The following is a 22,746-nucleotide window of genomic DNA, read 5'->3' as shown; positions in this document are numbered from 1 at the left end:
GACAAATTATGCTTCACCGGTGGATATGGTGACTCACTGTAATCTTTGAAGTGAACTAATTTAATCACAGTCGAATACTAAGGCCAATATTTATACTTTTTTGGCACCGCATTTGTGTCATTTTCTGACGAAAAAACAGCGCAAACTTGCAAAATACAATTGTATTTTGTAAGTTTACGCAGTTTTTGCGTCAAAAAGTGGCACAAATGCAGCGCTAAAAAAGTATAAATATGGGCCTAAGTCTTTGATAGCAATTGGACCATACATGGATACTAAACCACTCAGCCGACAACAAAGTCTCCCATTCTGCAAAATATCTTTCCTCTAGTAATATCATTTCAAGTGCCCCACCATCTGAATCTGTGTCCAAATCATCCTTTTTGCAATGCAAGCCTGGGTAGAATCTTAATTTTTACTCTTCCTTTTTCGCCAGAGCTGATTTCACAAGGGCCAATCAACTTTATCAATCTTTTTGGTTTTAATTAATTGTATTGCCCATGTTCTTGGAAGAGGCAATTCAAGAACAAACGTAGAATATCATCTTAGATCCTATAGGGTATACATCTAATCTTCATACACACATGGTCATTGGTGTGCATGGGCAAGGATGCATGCAACCAGAGAGCTTAAGCAAGGGTGTCTCCTTGTCCCACTTTAATTTATGGGCTCAGCTTTGGAGATAATCAGGAAAATAACTATACAGGATATTGATCAAGGACCAGCTAACTTAGAAAACATATCCAGTTAACTAGGAAGTTAATAGGTTAATCTATAATTGCGGGGGTGTTTGAAATATAGTAAATTCCTGGGCCATCTTTCCCACCAAGCACTTTTTGCTTGCATAACACAAAAGATATCTTTATCTAACTCACAAATCTGCCATTTGGACTTTGAATGGGCTCACCTAGCTTGATTTAAAAAAAGGAGCTTTTCTGAAATTAGACTTTGGTTTGAGAAAGTCTACTCCTAATCAATCCTTTAGGTTGGAGCAATGATGCAGCTTAGACATTAAATCGGCTAACAAGCAGTTTGTTGTATGTTTTGATCAAGTTCTGGCAAACATCCTCTATCTCTGTGTGATCTCAGAGATGGCATGTAAGGCATTGTGGGTTCTCTGTATTAATCCTTTGATTAGTAGAGTACAGTATAACCATCTTCTCAAAGAATCTATCTCTCAGGGATCACATAACCTTTATTTAGCATATATACATCAGAGATCTTTATACTCTAGAAAAGTACACAATATTTCTAGTCTTCTATTTTACTTTATTATGCCATTGGAACGTGAGCTGAGATGGCTGTATATGTCATTTCATTTTAAGAAGCTACTATTATTAACATTAAGCAGGGAGATGGCCTGGCATAACTCCACACTATTTAGGTTGAAGTCTTTGATTGAGACAAGCAGACCCCATCAGGTATGCACTGCTCAAACGCCACAGACTTGAAGAGGAATGAAGGCAATTTGTCACTTTGCCACTAGTTATTAATTTATTTTGCTGATAGTAAGGCTCTAGTTCACTACTTGCACGCCACTGAAAACAAGACTGTCATAAGCAATGTAACAAGATATTAAGTCAAGCAAGAAGTTAATAATTAAGCTTTAGAAAAACTATAAAAAGCCTCTTATGTTGCATGGACTCATATGCAGAATAATACTAACACCTTCAATTAAAACAGCATATTTTTTCATAAATCTAGTGTTTTAATTGAAAGTGCTAGTATTATTAGATATATGAGTCCATGCTATTCAAGAGGCTTTTCATAATTTTTCTATAATGTAATACTTTACTAAATAACAAAAACTTTACTCACTTGAAGTCAACTTGTAGTTTCTGGTTGCTTTTTCTATAGTAATGGGCTGTACTGTTAGGCACTTTCCTTTATCAGAAAGAGCCGATATGCAGGACTAATGGAATGCTAACTGAATTCAAAACTAAGGCAAAAATAATTTACCAAAAAGTTTTCACTTGGGGACTGATTTAGAGTTTAGAGGAGTAGATACTCTGTTGCTGATGTACTGCTCCAATGACCCAATCAAGTATGGGCTGTTGGAGGTTTGGCCATTCAGCAGACCCTACGGTAGAGTGGGCGGTCAAATGGGCAGTTTTTACTCTACTGTGATGGTAGTTCTTGTCAGTGACAAGAAATGTCTGTTGACGGAGAAAAGTTTTAAATTTGGAAGGGGGCACTCTGTTAGGGAAACTGATTGTTGTACGTACTCTGTCCAGAGTGCCTGATTTAGACTTTTGAGTACAGACTGTACTCCATCAGGGTAAAGGAGTTAAAAACTTCAGCCCCTGACGGAGAATTCATCCTTCAATTTTAGAGCTGTCCACTGGCCCAGCAGATAGGTGTAATCATTGACTGGAACCACCTGCACAGCAGTTCCTGCCAATGAATTAAATATTTGATCAACAGTTTTGTCAAATATAACGTCCACCCGTCAAACTTTTAACACGCATTTTGTTTCTTCAAAAGCAAAATCCCAAAGCAGGATTTTGTTTTTGAAACAGCAACTACTCATGACCCCAACATATGGGAGCCCTCTCCTGTGGTGTGGGGAGTCATTTAAATGTTTTTACTGCTCTTTACCACCATTTTTCACAATGGGAAGGGAGAGTAAAATCTGGCTGTTCGAACAACCACACTAAATCAAGGGGGAGGCCGAATGGCCAAACCTCCAGTGGCCCTTACTTTGTCGGGGAAGTATGTCAGTGATGGAGATTAAGTCGTTTCCATCGCTGACATACTTAAGGTCCTCCCAACAGTAATTCAGGTGGGTGGATCTTCAGTTTCTCAGAGAGTGTACTCTGTACCCATTGTCAAGGAGCATCCTCACTCTCAAACTCTAAATAAGCCCCATAGTTCTTCATCATTCGATTGAATCAGTGAATATGATTAAAGTTAGTATGCAGTTAAAATTACATCAGCAATGTCGCCAGAGCAAAATATAATACAGAAGAGAAAATTAATTGCATGGGCTTCTTACGTACATTGTTAAAAGAAGCAATAAATGATCTAGTTCAAAAAGAAACAATCAAATACCTAGGGCATTTAAAGTAAGTTACCAATGCTTAACATAATAAAACATGAGTACTTAGAGAAAAAGCCTATAAATTGTGCACTTGTCCAGAAGTTCTATATCAAGTTAAATAAAAGAGACACAGCAATTTGAGGCAATAATAACGCAGATGTGCGACTATATAAGTAAAGGCACAAAAAATAAATATATTTATTTTTGCAGTTTTATATAACACAAAGCTAGTCCAAGGTCATTTCAGCGTTTTACATGAGCATCTGTTACATTACACGAGGTCAGATTCATGTTTTTTTAGGCATTGGTAGAGTAAATGATTTTCTCAGAATCACAGGATGTTGGGCCTACTTTAACCTGATTCCTCAGCTACAAAGTAAGTAGCTCTCTCTTTAATGCCACATGTTCTCCCCCAAGCTGCATACAAAAATACTTCCAAATAAAAAAGAGCAGAGGAGACCAAAAAGGAATGAGAGAATGCTTGATAAAAACCCTGGACCTCATATAGTATTCTAAACCAAATTACACACGTTCACTTGCTACAATCCTTTCACAAGCATTCAATGAACATTTCTATTCATACTACTCTGCTTCATCTGTAACCAAGTACAATACGATCTTTCTTTGAGGGTTTCTACTGCTTTACCTCCTTTAGAAAAGTATTACCTCCTAAATGCATTGAAATCAACTTTTGATGAGTGGAACAACATTTTATTTTATTACATGACAGGAGGTTCTATTATGATCCTTATCTTCCTGCTTTTTATTAATCATACCACATTTAAAGGAAACTGTATATCCTATAATCCCACACCCCTGGGCAGGAAATAACACAAACAAAAGTCAATTTACACAGTACATAAATGTTGCCCTTAATTAATCGATGCTACGTGAGTTAAGTGTTTCGAAAAGGAATGTTTTTCATGATTTTAGTGACATTCTGTGATATCTGTTGTTGTTTTGCATGCGTTTTGAAGCATCTTCCTAATGTTGCTGAAATTGGTTGGTTGCAGATGTGACTGTTTAACAATGCCAAAGGCTGTTTTGTTGTTAGCAGATGTTGTCGTGCTAAATTGACGTAATCTCAATAAAACACCTGCTTTAACCATAGCGTAAATTTACAGATTAATCATTATGGCGAGTGCTTATTTTGAGTGTTATATATTTTTTTTTTTAGCAAGTTTCTGAGAGAATAGCTCAAAGCTTTGAACACAAGACACCACGCCAGCAGTCATGCACTTTGTATCCTGGCATCGGGGTGGAATTTAGCATGTTCGGAAAACTTGTCATTGTTTGATGCATTTATACCTGTTTTACAGTTCTTTTCTCAGTAAAATGCAATTTAATTTGATATTGCGATTGTGTTTTTGCGGGGGGTCAATTCCATGAAATATATTTGTAAAGTCTTTGGTTGGCGATATGCAAGGGGACTGCTCTAGTAAGAGCAGAGTCCCTGAAACAGAGGAGGATGAGATATTTACAGATGATCTGTCCAACTTGTGGATGCCCCAGTGATCAATTCTTTTCTAAAAGCAGTATCCTCATTCTTAAAAAATGTGCCCACCGATATTGGAAAATCAGTGGCAAATGCTCTTTACAGTTTTCGAACCCAGTCTGCGAGGAGTAGCAGGACTAATTTCCAACAACTGTCGGAGATGCACGTGCAAAGTGGAAAAGGCCAAGAACAGACAAATATGTGGTACTCTCTGGAAATTCTCTCAGTAATGGCAGTGATAGTCATTGTGACAGATGATCAGTTTCACAGAGGGAAGATGACCTGGGGTCATCTAGCAGATCCCAGACTCGGGGGCATTTGTGGCCCAAACAACACACCATTTGGGGAAACGACAGATCAATATTTCAACAATATTTATGATAATGATGTATTCTATAATTAATATGGGGCAAATGTATGGAAAGTGGTGCTGCACCGACTGCAGCGCTACTTTCCCTGCGCCCCTTAGCGCCCCCTACCATCACCATGTGTGTGCTGTATTTACAATACAGCAAAAGGGGGCAATAGCATCATTCTTTGTGATGCTTTTGATGCTTTTGATGTACTCTGCAGGAGTAGCACCAAAATGTTGGTGCAGTTCATGCAGAGTACGTAGGGGCCCATTCTAAATAATGGTATGCCCCACTTTATGGCCTGCTCTGAGCAGGCATTAAAAGTGCCGAAAAAAATGGAGAAAGGAAATCTTATAGATTTCCTTTTGCCATTTTTCAGCCCCCCTAATGGGGAAACACCCTCCTTGCCTGGTGTAGGCATAATGTGGCACAAGAATTTACAAAGTGGCACAATGCAAGCATTGTGCTACTTTGTAAATATGGCACATGGGAAATGCCACCTTAACGCCACATTTGTGTTGAAATAAATGCCACAAATGTGGTGCAAGGTGACACTAACTATGCCCCATGGTGTTCTCAAGTATGTGCTTAAGAGATTGAAAAATGGCTGATAACAATTTGTAATTGTTGGATGTAAGAGGCACTCCTATGTTTCACCTAGATCTAATACAACATCCTGATGTTTCTGAATGGTCCTCTCTGACATTGGTGGGTGATTATATTAAGCCTAGGATTCGGAATCCTACTAGCAAGGTAACTAGGTTCAAGAAGAAAGCTGAATGCCCTAGGCCCATTATAGTAAGCAAGGCAGTCATAGCCCCTATTGTCATTCCAAAACTCATCACTTTAAGGAGAAAGGAAAAGAACCCAGGAAGGAAGTGGATAGAGCCTAATTGTCTCTGTTTTGAAATGATTTCACCATAGAAGGAGACGGACATGTACAAGACTCAGATTCCTTGGAGAAGGGCCATTCCTCTGTGATAAGAATGTTTCATGGCGGTTAGACCTGTCAGCCTTTGAGTGATCTTCCCCAAACCTTTTGGTTACTTAACTCCATTTTTGAGCTGAAATTCATTTCTGTTGGCCTTAGGACTGTGTGCACATTACCGCTGCTAACCAGTGCTAAAGTGCTTGTGATTACTCCCCTAAACACGGTTTGATTGGCTTACACCTAATTGATATATTTAATTTACTTATAAGTACTTTGTAGAGTGGTATACCATATACTTAGGGCCTGTAAATTAAATTTTACAACTGGGGCCTTCAGCCCGTGTTGTACCACCCTCTTAAGTAGCACCTTAAAAAAGATCCCAGGCCTGCCATTTCATCCTGTATGCCAAGCCGTCACTCCCCTTTTATTGCATGTAAGTCATCCCTAAGGTAGGTCCTAGGTGGCATATAGTACAGGGGGCATTGAAATTAAAATGCTGTACATATACTTTTCAGATTTACATGTCCTGGGTAGTGAAAAACTCCTAAATTCATTTTTCACTTCTGCCAGACCTACCTGTCCCATAGAATAACATTGGGTTGTCTTCTTACATTTAATGAGTGCTAACTTTTGATTGGGAACAATTAGGCAGTTCATGCTTTGTATCTATGAAGTTGTAGTGAAAAATCCACTTTAATGATAAAGTAAAATTAGCAATTACAATTTTGAAACTGCCACTTTTAGAAAGTTTGCATTTTCCTGCCCTTAGCTCATTTGTGCTGCAGCCTGTCTTAGGTCACATGACTGGGTGTAACTGACAGACTTCGTGATGTCATCCCAGACAGATACAGAATAGAGCGATTAGGTATACCTGAATGGACCATCTGCTGGCAACATGGGAGGCAGACCTGAACACAGCCCCACTTGCACCTGCATTGGATGTGCTCTGCCTTCACACAAAGGACTAATCACCTTCAAATTGTCACTTCAGGCAGCTGGGAGCCAGGAAAGGGCAGTCAGGAAATTCCATGCATTTCAAATGATCTTTCGAGAAGCTTCATCCACCTTCCACACGGGCACCCGGTACAAATATTGGATGCTCAGACCTACTCTTCAGTTCACCCCTTGAACTGTGGAAGGACTCAGTGCATCACCTGCTGCTGTGATCTGCTGTGCACTTTGCAAGGCTGCTTTGCTTTACCTGGAAGGACTGCATTGCTGCCTGGACTCTGCCCAAAACCCTCAGATGCCAGCCCTGTCTCTTCACCTGAACCCAAGACTCCCATAGTGACTCCAAGGACTAATTTCCTGGCCTCCTGTTCAGAGCCACAGGGACATAAAAAGCTCCCAGCATTTTTAACCAAGACCAAGCATGAGTGAGTCCTTCACCTCCAAGTTGTGTCCCACCAGTTCTGGACCATTGGTTGTGGTGCTAAAGGGACCCAGAGAGCCAAATCCCAAAACTTAGGATCAAAAACTGCTCTGAGAACCACAAGAAGACCGGGACCAACTTGATCACCTTTCCATCTGAAATACATCACTGGTGGGGTTGACTTAGCGGCTTTCCCCACTATGTTCTTCTCTGCAGCCCCAAATCCTGTTCAATGGTCCTTCGCCAAAAGGGTATCAGAGCCCCTGGTACTGTATTCAGCTACAGACCTCTGTCTTGTCCCACCTATCCATCCAAGGTGGATTAACGGTTGGACTGACTTTGTGGCTTCTCCTGCTGCATTCTTCACAGCAGCAAATCCTGTTCAGCGGTCCTTCGCATAAGGGGAATCTGAACCCCTTGAAATGTCTTCGACTACAGTCCTCTGCCTTGTCCCGCTGGAGATTTTCTACTTCCAAAAAAGAGACTAAGTGGATCATTATGAACACAGCGGTAAACACCGCAGTGTTCATGCTGGCGGTCTTTCCATAAACCGCCAGCCCCCCTGAGGCCCCGCAGGCTGCATAATGAACATTCTGCTGGGCCGGGACATTGACGACGGCTCCACATGGAGCTGCCGTCAATGCCGCTGTGCGGCGGGTGCAGTAGCACCCGTCGGGCAGATCACTGCCTGTAAATCAGGCGTGGTTAATAGGTGAGCCCATGGTCCCCACCCAGTTGATGTAGGTATGCGGGTGTGGGTTTAGCCCTAAGTGTGAGTGTGTGGCTAATAGGTATCCCTCGAATATTTTCAGGTGACTCTGGTTACCTCAACCTCTCATGGCTACTGACCCCAGTGAGGAGTGCCGGGACAAGGGCAGAGGAACGTTACAATGAGGCACATGGGCAAACAAGGAGGATCATTGGGAGAACCTTTGGCCTCCTGAAAGCCAGATTCCGGTGCCTCCATCTGAAAGGTGGATCCCTGTACTACACACCCAAGAAGTTGTGCCAGATCATCATTGCATGTTGCATGTTGCACAACCTGGCCTTGAGACACCAGGTGCCTTTTCTGCAGGAGGATGAGCCTGGGGATGGTCGTGTGGAAGCGGTGGAGCCTGTGGACAGTGACAAAGAGGAGGCAGAGGACGAAGATGTGGACAACAGAAGTACACTAATTCAACAGTACTTCCAGTGACACACAGGTAAGACACTGTAACTTCACCTTTCATTGCAGTTTTGAGTTTGACATTGAACATGGCAGCCTAATTTCCCTATTTCTATGGCCACTTACTGTACCCTTTGGCATCTCTATTTTCAGATCTCTGTGCCACAATCTGGCTCCTGGTGTGTTTACTGCTGCCCACTGCAGGTCATACCTATGTAAATATTACAGTACATTTGAATTTCAATGTTTTCAGTTTGTGAAACTAATACATTTGTCATACAATTCACAGACTCCATACTTGAATTTGTTCCAAGGGTGTTTATTTATGTGCTAATAAGTGTAGGGGGGTTTGCAATGAGCTGCGTAGCTGATGGAGGAAAGTCCAGGGTAGAGTCCAGTCTATTTGTATCACAGGTTCATTGTTCAAGGGGGCATAGGAAGTGGAGCAATGGCAGTCCAAGGTGGACAGGGTGACAGAGTGGGACAGAAGGGTGACAATCAGGAGAATCTTATTTCCTCGTGGGGGTCTTGGCAATGTTCTCTGGCATCTGCCTGGATCAAAGGGATGTTTGCGGGGTGGTTCTCATTCTGCAGGGGGTGGGGTGCTGGTAGCCTGTTGGTCCTGTGGCGGGGCCTCCTGTCCACTAGCGCCGGCAGAGGTGGAGGACTGTTCTTCGGTTTGGCTAGTGTTAGGGGCCCATTGGTGGGCCACTGCCTCCCTCATAGATTTGCCCATGTCTGCCAGCACCCCTGCAATGGTGACCAGGGTGGTGTGGATGTCCCTCAGGCCCCCCTGATCCCCGGGTACTGTCCCTCCTGCAGCCGCTGGATCTCCTGCAGCTTGGCCAGTATCTGGCCCATGGTCTACTGGGAATGGTGGTATGCTCCCAGGATCCCTACAAGTGCCTCGTGGAGAGTTGGTTCCCTGGGCCTGTCCTCCCCCTGTTGCACAGCACTCCTCCCAGATTCCCGGTTGTCCTGTGCCTCTGTCCACTAAACCATGTGCCCACTGCCACTGACCCCAGGTCCCTGATCGTCCTGTGTTTGTGGGGTTGCCTGGGGTCCCTGTAGTGGTGGACACACTGGATGTGGCTGGCACCTCCTCTCCGGTGACGTTGAGTGGGGGTCCTGTGGGGATGTAAATGCAGTGTTATTGTATCTCCGTGTGCCATCTTCTGCATGGATATGTTTCTCTCTATGGTTGTTATTAGCAAGGCAGCTTTGGCTTGTGGGAGTTGTGCTTGGTTTGGCTAAGTGCTTGTCACTAGTGTGCATGCTGTGGTGATGGGTGTCCATGCAGGTCTGTGATGGGGGTCCATGCATTGTTGGTGCATGCAGGGCTTGGTATTGGGATGGGTGGGTTGCGATGGTGGGGTATATGTGAGGTGGTGGGGTGATGGGGGCGAAGGTAGGGGTTGTTGTTTGGGATGGCATGCAGGTAGGGTGGGGGATAAAGTAATAAGGATTTGACTTACCAGAGTCCAGTCCTCCTGCTACTCTTGCGAGGCCCTCAGAGTGCATGATCGCCAAGACTTGCTCCTCCCATGTTGTTAGTTGTAGGGGAGGAGGTGGGGGTCCACCGCCAGTCCTCCGTACAGCTACCTGGTGTCTTGCTACCATGGAACACACCTTCCCCCGTAGGTCGTTCCAACTCTTCCTGATGTCATGCCTTGTTCTTGGGTGCTGGCCCACGGCATTGACCCTGTCCACGACTCTCCGCCATAGCTCCATCTTTCTTACAATAGATGTCTGCTGCACCTGTGATCCGAATAGCTGTGGCTCTACCTGGATGATTTCCTCCACCATGACCCTTGGCTCCTCCTTCGAGAACCTGGGATGTCTTTGTGGTGCCATGGGTGTAGTGTGAGTGGTATGTGTGAGGGTGTGCGGGGTGATGTGTTGGGGTGTGTGCTTGGAGGAGCGTGGATGGTGTATGGGTGATGGTGTTTTGTGGCTCAGATTCAGTGGGTGCTCCTGGCTTGTCTCTCTCTCACTTGCCAAAATGTTTGGGTTGTAAAGGGTTGTGGGTATTGTGGGTGTGTGTTTTATAGTGTTGTGGGTGTGTGGGTGTGGTGTGTGTCAGGTGTGTGTACTTTGAATTGTCCAATGTGGTGCTGTTTTGTTTATGTCTGTGTATTTTGAGCGCGGTGGTCTGTATCACCAATGGTTAACCACGGTTGAATGTACGCCGCGTGATTCATGGGTCATGATGCTGTGGGTGTATTTCTGTTGGCGTAACTGTGTGTGTTTTTGTACCACCAGTTTATCACTGACCTTTGGGCTGGTGGACTTGTGTGGGTGTCTGTATAGTGGGGGATTTCTAAGTCTGGGTCATAATACCCACAGCGGTATACTGCTGCGGTCACTGTATGTTGGCGGCAGTCAGCATGGCGGTAAGCGGCACTTGCCGCCAATGTTGTAATGAGGGCCTTAATAGTGTAGCAGGTGTTCTACTTGACATTCACATGTTGGTGGAATGGGATATGTTGTCATTCAATTTGCTGGACTCTAGGTGTATGTGTCAATCATGGTTACATTAGAAGTGGCTTATGTCAGTGTTACTTTTGTCCTAAGATATTAGGGGCCAGATGTAGCACACAGTTTGCATGTCGCAAACAGCGAATTTCGCTGTTTTCGACGTGCAAACTGCACTTGGCAATGCACAAAACCCCTTTTGCGATTCAGTAACCTGGTTACCGAATCGCAAAACGGGTTTGCGAGTCGCAATTAGGAAGGGGAGTCACCTTCCTAATTGCGAGTCGCAGTGCAATGCCATATTGCTTTGTGAACGCTGTTGCAAAGCAATCACAGTTAACACCCATTTCAAATGGGTGCTAACCCATTCGCAAAAGGGAAGGGGTCCCCATGGGACACCTTCCCCTTTGTGAATGGCATTAAAAACATTTTTCCAGAGCAGGCAGTGGTCCTATGGACTACTACCTGCTCTGAAAAAATGACACGAAAAGTTTTATTTTTTAGTTTTGTAATGCATCTCGTTTTCCTTTGAGGAAAAGGGGCTGCATTACAAAAAACAAAACTAAAAACTGCTTTATTTAAAAGCAGTCACAGACATGGTGGTCTGCTGTCTCCAGCAGGCCACATCCCTATGAGTGCCGTGAGTCTCAAGGGTGTCGCAAATTGTGACCCACCTCATTAATATTAATGAGGTGGGCCTTTGCGACCCCCGTGCGAGTCGCAGATGGTGTCAGGGACACCATCCTACATTCCAATTTGTGACTCGCAAATTGCGAGTCGCTCTGACTCGCAATTTGCAAGTCGCAAAATGGAATATACCTACATCTGGCCCTACGTTACAAATGTTTGGACAGTTGGTAGTGATATAGGTATCTTGATGTTCTCATGTGGAGGTTTCTACTCAGCATGAATAGTGAAATTGTATGTAGCCTTTATGCACATAATTAGTGTCTATTGTATTGAAGGTGTTGGTATGCTCCCTGTGGTTGTCTGTGGGTGTATACTGTGTGCCAAGTAGGCCCCTATTGCTGGACATAATTTTGGTGTCCATGTGTCAATAAATAAGGTAAGTGAGTCCAGAAACTCTGTCTAACCCTTCACTAAACACTTTTGATAAATCTTTTGCTGACATGGTATATAAATTTATGAGCCTCACAATTTGGGTACGCCATATGTTGTGATTTCATCTGAGGTATTTGACATTGTGGATGTTATGGACAGCGTTGCATGTTGGATATGTGATTGCGAAGCAACATGCTGTGTTGTAGTTAAAGTTAAACAGCATTTGCTATGGATGAGTTGTTGATACACAGTGATGATCTGTATAGGGAGAAACTTTTTATGTTGCCAATTCATCTTGTGAATGAACAGTTAATGTTACAGCTGAATTGATAGGGTGGTGATGTAGTGGTCAGATGGCTGGCTTTTGTTGTGGATGAGACTGTTGTCATATAGGGTTGTTGGAAGTATGTAGTTACGAAATGATGTAGGCTCTAAATGGTTCCTACCTGGGGTATTCTTTGACATAGATGTGATGTTACTGTTGAGTATGGTGTAATGAATGTGTATGCAAAGAATGTGATAACCCTACCTCTCTCTCTGTTTCTCAGCTTCAGCATCAGCAAGCAAAGGAGACGGGACACAGCCAAGTGGGGAATCTGCTGGCCCTGGGATCCCAGATCAAGATCACTGACACTGACGGTCCCAGTGGTCCAGAGGGTGAGGGGAGTTCCACGGGGAGACAGAATCCAGTTCACCATCTTCGGAATCCTCCTCCAGAGGGCACTCCCTGGCAGTGGTGGACCCATCTGCGACCACACCAGCACCATCTAAGACCGCCGCCCCCCATTCTACCAACGCCCTCCTTGTAACTCCCCACCCAGTTGGCAGTGCCCTCTCACCCAAGAGGGTGGGCGTCTCCTTTGCTGCAGGCACCTCTGCCCCTGACCCTGTCAGCCCTGCTGCCCTCAATGAGGAGGCTATTGACCTCCTGAGGTTCATCTCTGTGGGTCAGTGTCCCATCGTAAATGCCATCCAGGGACTTACAACTCAGATCCAACAGAGTAAAGCGTTCCTGAAGGGCATTCATGGTGCACTGGCAGGCCTACAGAAATCCTTTCAAGCTCTGGCCTCCACACAGACAGCAACCAGTCATCCTTTGTCTCCTGTGCCCACTCCACCTTCGCCTTCCCAATCCCAAACCCCTCTTCCCCGACCCTGCCAAAGCACACAGACAGACAAGCATGCATCAACACCCAAAGGTAGCTCTGACAAACATAAGCACCACAAGACACACCACCAGCATGCACATAAGCAACATACACCTGCACACACAGCAACAGTCACAACCAGCCCTGACACCCCCACCATCCCTAAAATCACTGACAGCAAACCTGACACACCTGCAAACCCCATACCAACATCCACAGATCCAGCCAGTACACCTATCCTATCCACAGACAGCACCACAGCAGACCCTCAGATATCCACCCCAATCACCACACCCGCAGAAACCACAACCACAGACATGCCTACATGCAGCACATCACCATACCTGCAATCACCACCCCACCAGTGGCCCGCCCAACACAGCATCCCCCAGCACTTCCACCCTCCCTCCTCCCAAGACACTTAAATGCCCTCATTCACCCACCCAACAGACACCCACCACCCACAAACATACTCACACAAACATGCCCCCAAGACATCCACCAACATCTCAGACAACCACTCCCTCTCCCTCCACACTCAAACCCTTTTTCTATGGCACTCCCAGTGAGTCTAAAAAGGCTTTCCTTTCAAAGTTTGCCCTTTTCCCTACTCCACTCCCAACCTGTGATACCCCAAAATGGTCTTTGTCCCTCCCCAAGTCTGGCCCTTCCACCTCCAAGACCTCCCTTGGCCCCTTCAAGTACCCATGCCCTTCTCCCTGCCAAGAAGTGAACCCCTCCACCAAAAAGCCAACATGCCCCTAAATCTTAGACCAAGGCCAAACCCCCCTCCCAAGCCAGACCTCAAAGGCCCCCCTCCAAAACCTAAACCCAGCGCCCCCTACTATCCAACAGATAACGCCTGAAGGGGCTACTTGCCCATTGATGCCCCTACCTGTGGAGGATACATGGCAGTCAGGAGTCAAGTTTGGGGCACACATATGTACACTGTGTGCATATAGACTGGCCTGTAGTCTTTGTTGTTGGTAATAATTTTTCGGAAAATAATAATTTAAACCAACATTTAGTTGGTTTCCTGGTTACAGCTTTGTCATGCATTTCTCTCCCTAGTATGGAGTTGTTCCTGGATGACATTAGTTTCATGTCTGTATGTGTGTGTGTGTGTGTTTGTGTGCGCGCGCGCGTGTGTGTGTGTGTGTGTGTGTCTGCTCTGCTGGGGCTATGTGTGTTGTTTAGGCAGTATGTGAGGATGTGTGCAGTGCTTTTGTCTGAAAGTGGTACGCTGTGTGTTGTGTGATGGAAATTTGTGTGTTCAAGAGTTTGTTTTGTGTTGGTATTGTGTGTTGTTCATGTTGAGATGGGTTTTTTGTTGGTGTGTTGTGCAGCTTGGTGTGCTTTGACTGTGCGAGTGTTATTTGCATGAATTATTAGATACGATGTTTTGTGTAAGTCGATGGGTAAGTAGCATGATTGTGTATTTGTATGTATTTTTGCCTGTTGGTGTTATGTTGTGATGTATGTGTGATGTGTACCTGGGCAGAGTCCCCTGTGAGTCCCTGCCAAGAGATTAGAGATGGTGCAGTTGTGCTGTGGTTGTGACCCATTGTGGTGTTGTGTGGTACTGTGTGAGTGTGGGCCTGTGCAGTATTTCCATGTGTATTTGTGTGTGTTTGTGACGTGAGTGTATGTGTGTGTGTGGTTGCCGTGGAGTGTTTGTTGTGTATATGCGAGTTAGTGTGTAGCTGTATGTGAGTGTGCATGTTAATGTGCTGTTACATGTGAGTGTCGCCCTTGCACTCCCTTCCCGAATGTATGTTGTGTGAGTGTATAAAATTTGACAGTATACAACAGTAACAGGTAAGAGTGTGTAATTACGGTTGCTGTCGTCGTTGCAGATTCCGAAGTCATTGTGCGAGCAGGAGCAGCGGGAAGATGTCTAGTTCTGGTTCCGTGGTGGCTCCAGACGACTATGGCTTCCTGAAGGTGGGTGTCTTCTTTTATGCAGTTGGTTTCCACCTGGGTTTCCGTGGTGGTGTGACTGTGGCGGAAACCTTGCTGGTGTGCAGCCTCGTAATCTGTCCAAAGGAAACATGGTCTCCGCCGGCCTGCAGGTGGCTACCATCATCCGTGGCAGCCAGACCGCAGTGGCGGTGCCGTCAGTGCTTTGGCTGCATCCTGTTGGGAATGCCGCCATGGTCATAATTTGGCGGTCTTCTCCGCTAGCCAGCTGGCGATATGACCGCCACCACCAACATGGTGGTCCTGAGACAGCCAAACTCGTAATGAGGCCCTAAGTCTGATCGTCCATATCTTCATGTGGATTTGGCCCAAGGCTCCCCAACGACAATGCTTCCTCTTCGGACACCGCATGCAGCCTTGCCCTCACTAAATTTTACCTTCTCAGGACATTTTTCTCAACATTTTTCTAAGTTCGAAGGTCAGCACTACCAGGCCCAATCCATTTCTTGTATCTGGATCGCTCTCCATTGCGTTTGGTCATATTTTGGGACTCTGATCCGGTCTCACGCGACTAGATGTTCATGAGTAGCGCTTTGATCTCCTAGGCGCTAGTTTTTACAAAAAACTTTAATAATTAATAACTACAGTTCTATTAATTTAGTTTTTGTTATTTTTAGGTCTATTATTATAATATACTCTATTTTTCTAAATTGGTTGGGGTTCTTCTTGTGTTGTGTTTTCACTATATTACTGTTTGTGTACTGCATAAATACTTTACACACACCCTCTAAGTTAAACCTTATTGCCAAGCTACCCAGGGTTAAGCACACAGGTTAATTTAGTGACATTTTGTGGTTCACCCTGCAAGAGACTGTAACTGTTGCTCGACCAGGGATCACAACTCAGTCAACCAACACTGAAATTTCTCACACAGGCCAAGAGAATTTTGGAATTAATTATGCCAGCTGGTCTGCCTTCTTCAGACCCAACTTCTACGAACAGTAATACCAGTTGTTGTGGTCAATGTCTTTATCGCACAGAAGAAGGAGAGGACTTTATTGCCAGCAGAGGAAACAAAAGGGGAGGAGGAATCCGAGGTACTCGCTCTCTTAAAAAGGCAGGGAGTAAGTTGGTCCTATTTTGCTCAAAACTGTGGTACAATTCCAAATGCTACTTGGATTTTACATGTAGTGCAGTGAGAATAGATTTCTACTTAGCTCTAGTACAAACTCATTTTATTACCCCAAGAGGGAATAAATGTTATTGTTTTGGAGGTACAGGAGCTGATCTTGCAGAGAGTAATAGAACCTTGTAAAATGCATCTCAAAGGGTTTGTGCGTAATATATTTCTAGTGCAGAAAAAGAACAGATCGCTCCAGGAGGTGATACATCTCAACCAATATGTACTTCATTGTAATTTTGACAGTCTCTGGGACATTCTCCCTCCAGGAGACTGTATGATGAATTTAGTTCTGAAGGGTGCAGTTCCAATTTATCATCAAAATAAATATCTACAGATTCTTTGGTGGGGCAGATGTTTAAGTTTACGTCTCTATCATTTGGCCTATCTTCTGCTTCTTTGTGCTTCACCAAGCTGTTGAAAGCAATTGCAGGATTCTCCGAGCCTAGGAGTTGAGTAAAGTGGAGTATCTGAACTACATGATATTTTGGGCCAAGAGAAAGATCTTTTGTTAAAGCTGGTAAAATATAATGTACAATTGATTCAACTCTTAGGTGAATTGCAAATATGGTGAAGTCAACATTGATCCCACCAAGACAATTCTGGCTTTTCTGGTGGATTCAGAAAGGGAGAATGTGTTGCTTCTCAACTCAAAGCTAAACTTAAAAAAAAAGATTTGAGGATGATGTCAGCCCAAAAAGAGATATCCCTCTCACAGTTGGCGGAAGTGGTAGGCTTCCTTTCATCCTCCATTTAGGCAATCTTACTTGGTCCCCTTTATAACAGGGTTGACTAGTATTTGAAAATAAGACACCATAAGACGCTGCAAACACTTCCTGGGTGTTCTCACTTTATAATGAAAGCTAAAATATATGTATTGCATACGGTTACAAACAATTGTTCTATTGTGTACAACACATACTCACTTTTGGTAATTGTGATAAGGGGCCACATTTATATATTGGTAGGAAGCTCTTTTCTCTGCCAGGGCAACAGTGTAAATTACTCTATTACCCTGAAGTAGATGCCATTAGCCGGACTGAGAAATGACCACCAAGTAGACGGTCATTTCTAAAACATTGCCAGGAACCAGAGTGATGGCAGTTCTGGTCAATGCCTTTTGCAGTTTGGTGCACGGTTCTGTCAACATGACAGAGCCTTGCCCAAACTGTTTTATTTTTTATTTTCAAAAAGAAAATCCTGAAGCAGGATTTTCTTTCTGAAATTAAAAGATAATGCCCCCCTCACCATGGGAGTCAATTGCGGGACTTTTTATTTTACTTTCCCTTACCACCTGGATTTGGATGTGGGTAACAGATAGTAAAAAAAACAGCTAGCTGTCCACCTATCCTAATTGGGAGGATGGGAATATAGACAACTCTCCAACAGCCCTTACTTCATCCGGCCATCAGAGAAGTGGGCTACGGCAGTGACAGAGTAGTCACAGCCATAGATAAACCAATGGTCCATGCGCATTAAATCAGGTAGGCAGGCATTGTGTTGGTACTGATGGAGCTCTGTCATCATTGTAACAGAGTTCCCTCTCCACCAACATCTAAAATCTTTCTCACATATCTCTTTTTACTTGGTCACTCCCATATTTTGTGGTCTGATGCATTTTAACTCTGCTAATCAGGAACCAGTGCATGTGCTCCTACCCTTTAAACATGTTTAAACTGGCTTGCTACTATTTGGCCCATTTAACCTTCCTATAAGGCCATTGTTATGGTGTCATAAAATACACCCATGGCATGGAAAGTTAAATGTCACCTACAGGCTACAGCACTAGTGTGTCATCCAAGAGTGTGAAAAGACAAACATTACTCCAGACCTACCACTGTAGCCTCACTGCTGTAGCTTTAAAAATGTAGCCCGACCTGTCAGAATGACAGTTTTTGACAGGAGAAACCTCATTTTTAAATATTAATATGTCACACCATAGAGGCCTTGTAGCCCACAAGGCTGGGTGCATGGTATTTAAAAGTAGGACACATAGAAATTTAAAGTTTGCATGTCCTTACAGTAACTAGCACCGAAAGCTATTTTGTCTATTAGAAGGCTGGCTGGCCCACAGAGTAACACATGGAAGCAATAATTGCTATAAAGGGCATGATTTAGAGTTTGGCAGATGGGTTACTCCATCACAAATGTGATGAATATCCTGTCCGCCATATTACAATCTCCATAGGCTATTATGGGATCGTAATACTGCAGATGAGATAGTTGTCATGCTTGTGATGGAGTAACCTATCCACCAAACTCTATATCAGGCCCTAGGTCTGTTAACTCAGGCCTGAGACCAGCTACAGAAATGATTAAACAACTATTTTCAATATTTATTAAAAGCCCAGTTTAATTGTGAAGTCAGATTTTTAGGACATATTAATGAAAAGAGCCTTTTAGAAAATTACTTTTTCCCTGCCTAAAGATCCTGGAGGCTAATATGCATTAGCCTCTAACTGTCACTCAGCTGGTGAATATCCCTGAAGAAGTTTGAAAATGTCTCCCAGAGCAGAGAAAATCGCCTGAGTGTGTGGGGGTGTTTTTGTTCCAAGAGAGCCAATGCTGCCTAAAGCTCCTGCATGACTTTCACAGGATCTATTTTTAAGGTGTCTGATGAGGGTAGTTGGGCTCCCATGGGGCCTTGGGCACTGGGCCTGGCCACAGGGTTGGCCACAAGGCACGGCCGTGCACGGCGGGAGGTTGCCATAGTTAGATATGGTAATAAAATCCTACTTTACATTATTAAACCCTCGGAATTCACTAAAACAAAGCTTAAAAAGATTTTAGAGGTATGTGAAAATGTAAGAGAAAAGGTAACATTTTAAACTAAAAAAACACTGAAGCTCACCAGTTATAGTTAAAAGAAGTAACTATGGGCCACATGTACGAATATTTGGAATTGAGATTTCCTAATTGCGATTCCATGCAAATCGCAATTAGGGAATCGCAATTCCAAATGTAAGAAACTCCTTTGAGTTTCTTTTGCGATTCCCGGTGGGCCCCAAATAGACCTTCCCCATTAATATTAATGAGGTAGGTTGCAATTTGCGACCCACCGGGAATCATAAAACTCACAGGGATGGTGGCCTGCTGGTATCTGTGATTGCCTTTAAATAAAACAATCTTTTTTTTTTTAAACGCAGGCCGTTTTCCTTTAAGGGAAACGGACTGTGTTTAAAAAGAAAACAATTAAACATTTCAGTTTAATTTTTTAAGAGTAGGCAGTGGTCCTTGGGACCACTGCCTGCTCTTAAAAAACGTTTTTGCATGCATTCACAAAGGGGAAGGGGTCCCTTACGGACCCCTTCCCCTTTGTGAATGGGTTAGCACCAAATTTAAATTGGTGCTAACTGCGATTGTTTTGCGACTGCCTTCACAGTCACAAAACAATCATACACACCATTTAGATTCGGAATTAGGAAGGGATGCCCTAGACACGCCCCTTCCTAATACCGAATCGCAAAACCCAAATTGTGATTCAGTAACATGTTCCCGAATCGCAGTTTGGGCTTTGTACATTCCAAAAAGCATTTTTCTAGTCGCAAACGGGCTGATTTTTCGAATCAGCCTGTTTGCAACTAAAAAAATCCTTTGTACATGTGGCCATAAATCTTGTGCCCTCAACATGCACTCCTTATTACCTCACATATAGTTTGAAGAGCAAAAGGCAGGTTTGACAGCGAAGTCTGTCAAATTTTTATAACATTGACAGGAGCTGCTGTGGCAGCAGTTCCTGTAAATCTTGAGAGTGGTCTGCAAGACTGGCAGTTAACTCTAAATTTGGCAGGCAGAAGACGTTTGGTATGGCAGGTGTAATGCACTCGACCATATTGATGAACTTACCTTTGCCCGACAAACTCTAAATAAGACTCTCAGTCCCAATGTAAAATCTCTGACTAGTAGGTACCTGTTGATGTATCTGTCCTGTGTTCCACTGCAGTCAGTCTGACACAGCACCTAGATCCCGGTCTACGCCTACCATTTACTACCAGCATTGGCACTTACTGATTTCTGGTGCTATTTTTACTAAATCTTCTAAAATTCATATCTCTGGTTCCCCTTTCTTGATTTTTGTTGCTTGAGTGTCAGTTTGCTCTTTAAATAAATTGTTCTCTATCTTTATAAGTCAGAATGGGATTTTTATTAGGTTGTGTTTTTTGACTTTTTAACTTTTTTGGTATTATTAAGTGCTTTATACATATTCTCTAAGCTAAGCCTGTCTGCTCTGTTCCATAGCTATCAAGTTTTAAACTCAGGTTTAAATTACTGAAAGATTTTACTGGAACTAACAGGATAGGACCTCAATCCACTCCAATGAATAAACTACTTCCTCACATTGATCACATATAATAAATGATTGTTTTGGCATCTGTATCTCTTTTAGGACTTGTTAGAAATGGGGTTTCTGGTTGGCTAGGGTATGCACCTCAGCAAGGCAGAATTTACCCACTCTAGTCAGGGCAAGGGAGTTACACGTCCAAGATAACCCCTGCTCACCCCCTTGGTAGCTTGGCACGAGCAGTCAGGCTTAACCCGGAGGCAATGTGTAAAGCATTTGCACAACACACACAATGCATGTGGCGCAATATCCCCACCACAAAGGAAACACAACACCAGATTATATGAAAAATATACTGTATTGTACACAACTTAATTATTAGACCAACATCACATAACAGTACTATCCTCCTACCTTAGCAGTTGTAAGAACGTTACACCTTAGTTACTCTGCAAACTAGCAGTAGTCACACATAACACACAGGTTACTCAGTATTCTGCAACATAAGCAGTAGTCAGGACACACGTTATCACATTAGAACACTTGTCATAAGAATATCATAAAACGCCCATAGTAGGAACATTAGAAAACCTATGGCAAGTTAGGGAAACATATTAGCAAGTTATGCCCATAAAAGGAACATTTACACATATATGTATAAAAGACACTTTATCAAAGTGGATAGGTTAGCATAACATTTCCAGTAGGCCCGACAAGGAACATTAATAACCGTTATCACTGAAGTTATGCAGGGTATAGAACATTCTCAGATGCCCATATTATCAGTAGTATCCTCTTAGGAGTGCCACAACCACTACCTGATAAGCACCAGCGCTTATTTTATAAATGGGGTGGTAATTTCCAGTCTCTGTCAAGAAGCGCAGGAGCTCCTCTCTGGGGAAATACGGTACTCCGAGGAGCACTCGTATACCAGGTGTATCTCCGGGGAAGATAGGGAGCTCGGCAGGAATGGGGCCTCCGGTGAGGGCTCCCTTCCCGTCCTGCGAGCTGTCCGGCAAGATGGTGCTTCTAGGAGCACCGCAGATTTAAGGAAGGAGCTCACGCGCTCCTTCCTCGTCTGATAATTTTGAAGGGGGCTCGGCAGAGATGGGGCCCTCGGTGGGGTTCCCTTCCCACTCTGCGGACTGCCCGAGCGAAATCTCTCGGAGAGGGGAGGCTGGAACGGGCCCTCACCACTGGGCCACAAAAGGGAGACCGTGCTCCGCCTCCCCGGCGTCAGGATTTACTGGCCCTCAGCTCCGTTACTAGGAGCATTACGGTACTTCTCTGGCCGAGCATCCACGGCTCGGGAGGCACGACCAGTTGGGCCACGCCCACAGGATTCCTCTGGTGGGGCCCGACTGACGCTCCCCGAGGCCGCAGCTGCCCAGCTGGTCCCTGGCAATGCTGACACCCTTGAGGGGGGTGACCAAAGGGCACAGAAGGTCCGGCGCCCTCCTCCCTGGATTAGAGGCCACGATGCTCACCACGTGCAGCAGAACAAGGAATGCCAGGTCACGGCGGTGACTTCTCCAAAGCAAATGTCAGAGTGCGCCTCCCAAGACGGGGGCGGTTACAAACAGAAGGCGCTCCTCCAGGCGCTATACCCACCATCTCAAGGAATGGCTCCAGGCACCATACAGCCACAAAGGAAACACTCCTCATGTGATAGTTGCAGGGGTCAGGGGCCACAGCACCCTGCCCCTGGGGGACAACAGTGAAGAGAAAAATGAGCACAGATGGCAGAGCCCAGCAGCAGGCCAGCTCAAGGAGAACACAGGCAGTTCCTCAAAGTGAACCAAGCAGGTCACAGGTCAGCACAGCAGCAGTAGTCCATGGCGGTTCCTGGTGATTCCCTCCAGCAGCATTGTGTCCAGTTCCAAAGTCTTACAAAGAGTCTCCAAATTGTTTGGAAAATTCCCCTGTACTTATAGTCAGTTCTTACAGTGTTTTACAGTGGTAGGGAGAGGAGGTTCCAGCCAGTTACAACTGGTTCTGGGAGTGCCCCTCTCTCCTTTCAGCAGAGGCTCCAAACATCAGTGGGGGGTTAACAACCCTATTGTGTGAGGCCAGAGCACAGCCTTTACAAATGTAGGTGTGCCCCGCCTCTCCCTTCTCTCAACCCAGGAAGGCTATTCAGTATGTAGATGCACCTCTGTGACACCTCCACCCTCCCTGTGTACAGGCTGTCTGAAAAGTATGCACAAAGCCCCAACTGTCACTCTGCCCAGACGTGGATTGGAGTCAAGCTGCAAAACACCAGAGCCATAAGCACAGATAAATGTGCACTTTCTAGAAGTGGCATTTCTGTGATAGTAATAAAAAA

The 22,746-nt window shown here is 44.4% G+C and overlaps 1 protein-coding gene across 1 annotated transcript in view; it reads right to left on the bottom strand.

Moving 5' to 3' along the window:
- LOC138284184 (aminopeptidase Ey-like) overlaps positions 1 to 22,746 on the bottom strand; it is a 663,484-nt gene that overhangs the window by 569,892 nt on the left and 70,846 nt on the right. The window lies entirely within an intron of this gene.

The sequence above is a fragment of the Pleurodeles waltl genome, chromosome 3_1, assembly GCF_031143425.1.
Source record: "Pleurodeles waltl isolate 20211129_DDA chromosome 3_1, aPleWal1.hap1.20221129, whole genome shotgun sequence".
NCBI lineage: Eukaryota > Metazoa > Chordata > Amphibia > Caudata > Salamandridae > Pleurodeles > Pleurodeles waltl.
Note: the sequence above shows the minus strand (reverse complement) of the source record. Positions and strands in the feature narration are given on the sequence as shown.